The sequence below is a fragment of the Lagopus leucura genome, unplaced genomic scaffold, assembly GCF_019238085.1.
Source record: "Lagopus leucura isolate 7727_CA_CO unplaced genomic scaffold, USGS_WTPT01 Super-Scaffold_100008, whole genome shotgun sequence".
Lineage (NCBI taxonomy): Eukaryota > Metazoa > Chordata > Aves > Galliformes > Phasianidae > Lagopus > Lagopus leucura.
The window spans coordinates 2,994,628-3,002,396 of record NW_024962265.1 but is presented as its reverse complement, the minus strand read 5'-3'; positions in this window follow the sequence as shown (position 1 = coordinate 3,002,396).

The window sequence follows — 7,769 nt, the reverse complement described above, 5'->3', positions numbered from 1 at the left end:
GTGTAATAGGAAAGAAAGCCACAAGGATAGTCATAGCTATGTATGTCATCTATTGTCATTTTGGTGCACAAACATCTCCCCAAAACCACGGGTGCCTGTGAAAGGTAAAAGTCTGAGAACACAGTGATATTTCCTACTTTTCTGCACTTCCATCTCCAAAGCATGAAGTAAAAAAGGATGGTCAACAGAAAAGAAAAAAAAAAAAAAGAAGTAGTTGTCATAATATAAAAACAATAGATCTTAACAAAGGTCAAATACTGCCCCAGCAGTACATTTCTTTTCCTATAAAGTAGAGATGAGAAGTCTTCTTTACAAAGATGCGGTAAGAATGGAGTTCTGACACTTTGTAGATGCTCAGCTAAGATGGTGATGAAAAGCACAGACCTCTAGATGAAAAGGAAAAATTGTTTAGGTCAAGGTACTCCCGTTTCACATCAAAAAAAAGGGAAGTTCCCACAATAAAGAATTTCCCTTTCTGGCAGAAGGCAGCAGTGGTCTCATTACTCTTTCCTGGCTATTCGTTCCACATTTGTTGAATATTAAATCACACAGCAGCGGTGATAGCTGCGCTACTACTACAGCATCTGCCCTCTTTAAATGGAGGAGAAAAAAAAAACAACCTTTTTTCTCTTTCTCTGTTGGCAAATTATCTGCAAAAAACTCCGCATTGCTAGAATAATAAAAAGCTTTTACAGATGGCCACAAAAGCATTTGCAGCAAAAGCACTCTCATGAATATTTATCCTCACCGATTCTCCTGACAGCTTAACTTTCTGCAGACATTCCTATGAAGAGACACTCCGCCTGGAGGAAAAGCAAATAGAAAGGCTTTTGCACATAAACAGAAGAACACTTGCAGATTATTTATTTTGCATCACTGCCTAGAGATCTCACCCAGAAGAAAAGCCCTCTGGTGTTCAACTGTTTAGATGCACATAAGGAAAACTTACCTCCGAGGAGCTGAGTGTAAGTGCAGAAAGCAAATCATTTTTCAGACAAGAAACTGATGTTCACCACAATGGAGAGATCCCAAGTAGATAGCAGGCAGCAGAATCACAGAATTAATTTTATCTATGAATTCCCATATTTTACATGGTCTGATAGTGACAGGATAAGCAGGAACGGCTTTAAACTAAAATAGGGGAAATTTAGGTTAGACGTTGGCAAAAAATTATTTACTTGGGGGATGGTGAGGCACTGGCACAGGCTAACCAGAGAAGATGTGGGTGCCCCAGCCCTGGAGGTGCACAAGGCCAGGTTGGATGGGACTCTGGGCAGCTTGAGCTGATGTAGAGCAACCAGTCCTAAGAGGGGGTTAGAATTGGATGGGTTTTAAGGCCCATTCCATCTCGAGCCATTCTAAGATACTATGAGTCTATGATTTTGTATTTACACACTGCTTAGATGCGGATACTTTATGTCGGTGAGTTAGGGACATTTTAGTGCATGAATTTTTGGTCTTACCCTCTTCCACAGTAGTGTAATATTATGAATGGGACTAGTACTCTCATATCACAGTAAAGGCAAGAGCTGAATGAGAATGGACTATTTTGCTTCACCCTGCTCCATATATATTACATTTTTGAAACAAACAAGATCTATTTATTGATTTCCATAGTAAATAGCATCTGAATGGCAGAGCACACCAGTGCAAGGCATAGAGGCTGGAGGTGCAGAGGCTGACGCATTCAGTTGGGACACTTATTCACATGGTCCTTTTACACTCTTTGAATCATTGCAGATTATGTCTGGTTGAAAAGAAACAGTATATTCTGTGGTGTTTAAAGATGTCATACTCATTACAGAGCTTTCGGAAACCAGTGAGTCAGCAGGAGGAGCACAATGCCAGTTCCAGCTATTAGGCAGTTGTTTAAAACAAAACAAAAAGAAACAAAGCAACAACAATAAAAAAAGCCTGTTGTGAATTCAACAGATGCAGTGAATTCCCTGCTTCGAAAGGGCTAACATTTACACTGAGGCAAGGGGCATTTTTATCAACATAAAAGTCACTCCAGTTCAACTATCCTCTCAAATGAATTATTCAGTATTTTCTTTTAATCTCATTAAATGTAGATGTGTGTAAGCAAATTCTGTCAAGCGAAAATCAAAGACAACCAAAAAGTATGTGCAGTGATGGAAAAACAGCAGGACAGACACCCTGTGGATGCACCCGAGTTGACAGCCAGATTTTATCTCAGCCACAGAGAGACGTACATGAAGGCTCAAAGGATCACTTCTCTTGAACCACATCCCCTTTCACAACTCTCTTGCCTTTTTTTTTTTTCATGGTTTGCTCACTGCAGTGTGTTTCCAGCAAAGCTTAGTAAGTGAGTGAGCCTCTGACCCACAAAACCTATCACTGAATTCTCCATATACTTAGAGCCTCAGTTAAAAGCAGGATCAAAATCACACAATCCAGGAGGTATCCGATACAAAGGCAGATGTGGCACTGAGGGACATGGTTATTGGGCATGGTGGGGATGGGTTGATGGTTGGACTGGTCTTTTCCAGTCTTAATGATTCTATGATTCTATGCCCAGCATCTGATCAGTTGAGACAGCTGAGACAGCTGATTAATCAAAATGTTGGGAAAGGAAAAAACAAAGAAACAAACAAACAAAAAAAAAAAAAAAAAAAGAGATCAGTATTTTCCATTTATTAATTGTCTGTGCCCAGACTCTTAACAGACAAAAACTCATTTGACAGACAAAGTTACTCAAGGAATGCACTGTGCAGCCATTGCAGCCTTTTGATTTGGAACAGCTGTCTTCATTTTCACTTTATTAGCCTTGTTGCATGATGGTCTTGCTGTAAATCCTCCTTTCATCCACTGGCTCTGCAACTCTAACATCTTCTAGGCAGCCCTGTTTGGTCAAAGACTTGAAAAACTGATAGAAAGGAGCACTCAGGCACTCAAGCACTCCCCTCACTACAGGAAAGATGTTGAGGTCCCGGAGCATGTCCAGAGAAGGGCAACAAAACTGGTGAGGACTCTGGAGCACAAGTCTTATGAGGAGCAGCTGAGGGAGCTGGGATTGTTTAGTCTGGAGAAGAAGAGGCTCAGGGGAGACCTTATTGCACTCTACAACTTCCTGAAGGGAAGTGAAGAGGAGGAGTTTGGCCTCTTCTCCCAGGCAACAAGCAGGACAAGGGGTAATGGCTGCAAGTTGTACCAGAGGAGGTTTAGGTTGGACATAAGGAAGAACTATTTCTCTCAGAGAGTGGTCAGGCACTGCAATGGCTGCCCAGGGAGGTGGTGGAGTCACCGTTCCTGGCAGTGTTCAAGAGGTGTCTGGATGATGTGCTGCATGATATGGTTTAGTGCTGGTGGTGGCAATGGTGATGAGGAGACAGTTGGACTGGATGATCTTATAGGTCAATTCCAACCTTGTGATTCTATGATTCTATGACTCCATTTACAGGAAAAATTATGTGTTGTATCTTCATGTACTGAATCCCCAGTATTCAGCTATTAAAACCTCATGGTTTTGCTTTCAGCCCTACCTGAGCACAGATACAATCCTGATCCTCAGCCCCGTGTCCACTGTAAGTTACCCATAGTGTCCTGGTGGGTGGTGGATTGAAGCTTGGTACAAGCATACTTTTACCTATGGATATTCTCTCCTGAAGTTGTTCTCCTCAGACTTCAAGTTGAATGAAATAAAAAGCATATTAAACAAGCTAGAGTTGCAGATTTTCTCATTGGCAGTCTAAGCTTAATACTGTTGGAAGTTTCAAGCAGCTCTGAAGTCTGATCATGCTGTTAACTTTTTATGAACTTTTAGAGATTTTGTGTGCCAAGAAATGTTCTCTTTTTCTCAGAACTCCTATTCCTTGCAACTACATCAGTTACTCTATGGCAATGAAACAGAAAACACAAAACACATTGCAAGTAGATCATCCTTGTGCATAGCTGAGTCAGATTCAAGAAGAAGAAAAAAACAGACATTCAGAACTAAACAATTGCATGAAAGAAAACTCTCCAAGAAGCAGTTGGCTCATAAGCAGCCCCTTTCCAGTGCAATTTCAGAGAAAGCCTTTAGGGAGACTAATCTCAACCATATTTAGGGCTACTGTACTGGCTCTACAAGTTCCCTCCTTTTTACTTAGTCAAAGACAAATCCAGCAACGCTGTCTGTTGTCATATTATCCTCCTCAAACACTGTGAGGTCATGACAAAGGAAAGAATGGGCCAACAGACAGGGGCCAAGACTGCAGTGGTGGCTGATCTTTGCCCAGAATGCCAAATTAGATTTATTCTAGGATAGCATCATCATGATTCATCTTTTCCAAAGCGCTGTGAGTTCAACAAACCCATCTATTTTTAGGAAAAATGAGCTCCTTGCTCAGTGTGGTTACAACTATGTTAGTTGGGATGTCCAAGTGGAGTAATTCAATGAGAAGGTAATACAAGTAATTAAAACGATGACAGGAGGTGGCCAAGCCCAGCAGATCCCAGTGGCTGGGGAAATGCACCCACAAAAAGAAAAAAAATTGTCTCAATTTGTCCCTTTCATCCTGCACTCCTGTCACACCTTCCCAAGGAAACAAATCACATCTGCTTCCACAAGACTGCTGCTGTCTTGCTCACAAGGGCATGGAATATTTATTTTTCTTCTATTTAAAGAACTATTTTTCTTCTCTATTAGGACGAATCTATGTGATGAAACTTTGGCAATCTGCTTTCAGCCCTTCCTAGCACAAATGTACTGCTAACATACAAGGCAGAGAAAAATAGGAAAATCATGGTTAGTCGTGTGACTTAAACCCATGCTGCCTTACAGGGACTCTAACTCCTGTTCAGGACAGAGCACTGATCCCAAACCTGACTTTAGTCACTTGGATAATTACATAGCTAAAGTCAAACATTGTAATGCAACTCTATGAGCATGATTATTGTACTCTCAGTGTGAAAGCACCGATAAGTGGGTAAGGCAACCTAAAATTCAGTTCTGACAGACTATCATCCTGTACAGTCAAGGTTAAAAGGAAAAAATAGCTGAAGTTCAGGTGTCTGAGCTGAATTTTGGAAGCAGTCCCTGCTAAAACATTCCTCAGATTCAATGGGATGGTTTTGCAGAAATGTTCAACAGACTGTGCGAATTGCAGCACACCCATTGGCTTACCACTCACATGCCATGCTAAAATCAATCTGAGCAAAGAAGGGACTTCAGTCTTTGTTTTTTTCCTCCTTTTCTGGCTAAATGAGACATACAGTCCAATTCCCTGATTGCTTCTCTTTTCATGTCTTTTGTCCTGTTCCATTCGCCTTCTTGGCCTATTACAACCAAAATGAATAGACAGAATGGATGCAACATAGTGTGTCTACTCATGGCACACTTTTGGTAAGGTTGCACACAAAGGTGGTGAAATCACCATCCTTGGAGGTGTTCAAGAAATGTGGAGATGTGGCACTGAGGGATATGGGCTACTGAGCATGGTGGGCATGGGTTGATGGTTGGACTAGATAATCTTAGAGGTCTTTTCCAACCTTAAAGATTCCATGATTGTATGACAAAGGCAGTAAGAGCTCAGCTATTATGAGTGTTGCTTTGCAGCAACCATCTGACCAGTTAGCATATACGAGCTGGCAGGTCAACAAACTTATTTACATTCACTAATTATGCTTTATCTCTACTTCTGGATAATGTGAACCTTAAAGGTTCACAGAATACTGAAGAAGAGAGTTTTTTTGAAAGAACTTGATCCTTACCAAATTGCTGTAATGTGGAGAACAGTAGATACACAGAGAACACGTGACAAATAATCTCCTTGCATGGCTTTTCCCCTGTTTTGTTGTATTCTTGGCATCAGCAGATGGGGATTTTTCTTCAAATCCAAATCCAAGCTGATGGTCAGTTATCGTTTAATTCTCTTGAATTCTCCTGTATTCTTCCAGAAGAAACACTTTCAAACAGTCACAAATTCAGGTTGATGGTAAATGTATGTCCTTGTGAGAATCACAGAATTATAGAACTGTTTGAATCGGAAGGAACCCTTAAAGGTCATCTGCTCCAACTCCCTGGCAATTAACAGGGACTCCTCCAGCTCCATCAGGTGCTCAGAGCCCTGTACAGCCTGACTTCAAATGTCTCCAGGGACAGGGCTTCCACCACATCTCTGTGCAACCTGTTTCAGTGCCTCACCACTCTTACTGTAAAAATCTTTTTCCTTATATCCCGTCTAAATCCATAAGACTGTGAGCCCACCTGAGGTAGGTCCCAATATTTTTTCTTCTTCCCTGATTGTTACACTTAGAACACACTTCCAGCATGCATCATTTTACGCTTGCAAACTTGAAATCTCTTTTATAATGAATTACTCTCATTAGCCACTTGAGTGGCGCTTTCACCCAGCAAACTCATTTGCTAAAATGCACACAGAAGATAAATGGATATCAATTGTGATTGTGCCTCAAAATCAGAGGGAATATCTGTGGTACTTATTTGACTGTAATTGCTATGATGCAGTAAATCTATGAGGGTTTTATGCCTTGAATCATGATTCTTGTGTGCTGAAGGTGTCTGAGGTTGGTGTATGTATACACTTCACTTTCTATGGAAACTGAATCCAGTTAAAGTTGGGTTGAGCATGACAGAAAGTCATTTCTGTTTGAAATGCAGTTACTGACTTAAATAACATAATCTGGCAAACTTAGCTAATTTCCTGCTACTGAGAAACCATACCAATAACTGCCCTAACATCATTCCCTGCAGAAAAGCCTGAGCCTGGATGACTAAGGGTGACTGTTCCTCAGCTCAGCATTCTCCCAGGTCACCTCTGAGCTCAGGGGTAGCAGGATCTATTATATGTTGATGCTCTCCAATACAGAAAGGGCCACAATGGACTTTTTTATTCCCCTGGGCCTTCTCTGTGCTGTCTATGAAAGAGCTCTGAGGCTGGGGAATACTATGATTTATTTCTATTACAACCCTATTGAATAGCACCACATGCTCCCAGGCCATCAAACATTGCCTCCTCCTACTTCTCTCCAGCTGTTAATACCACAGGTGAGCATTACTCCAGGTGTCACAGTATGGGAAAAGGCTGAAGCCTCTCTCCTGCAAATTTAAAATGAAGCAGCTGGCCAGTGGTAAGACTTGTGATAAATGAGTGACGCTGGGTAAGCTGGAAGCCAAAACTTTGGGTTACGTTACATTGCTCTAAGAGGGTCCCAGCTCCTATCAGCATTCAGTGGTCAGATGAGTTCTTGTCTTTTAGCTCATTCTATTCATCCTCCCCAATTCAGTTTGACCATTGCCATAGCCTTACCTCAATGTCATTTCTACCCCGTTTATCTCTCTCCTTTAGTCCCCATGATATCAAACACCTTCATGAACAGAAATTGTTTCCTTCCTGATAGATTGTCTTGATGGATATATTAGTTCAGACCAAGGCTTCAACCCTGAACTCTCTTACTGCAACGAAATACCTCCAATGACAACTTCACTTGTCCATGTTGTTCATTCTCTTACTTAAGAACTGGAATTAGACTTGACAATCCTTACAGGTCCCTTCCAACTGGTGGTATTCTACAATTCTATGAATTAGTTGGTAGCAAAACTGCTTGGAAAAATATCAGCTGAAGAAGACAAAGATTTTAATTTTTTTAAAGATGTATAATCACAACCATCCACGCTAATAATCTAAATGAACAAGATCATGCTCCCACATCGTGTGATTACAGTGCATGTCATGGCTTTACCCTCTGAGCCTTTAAGCAAGTACTGAATCAGTCTAATCCTTGTTTCAAACCTTGGGCTTTAATCT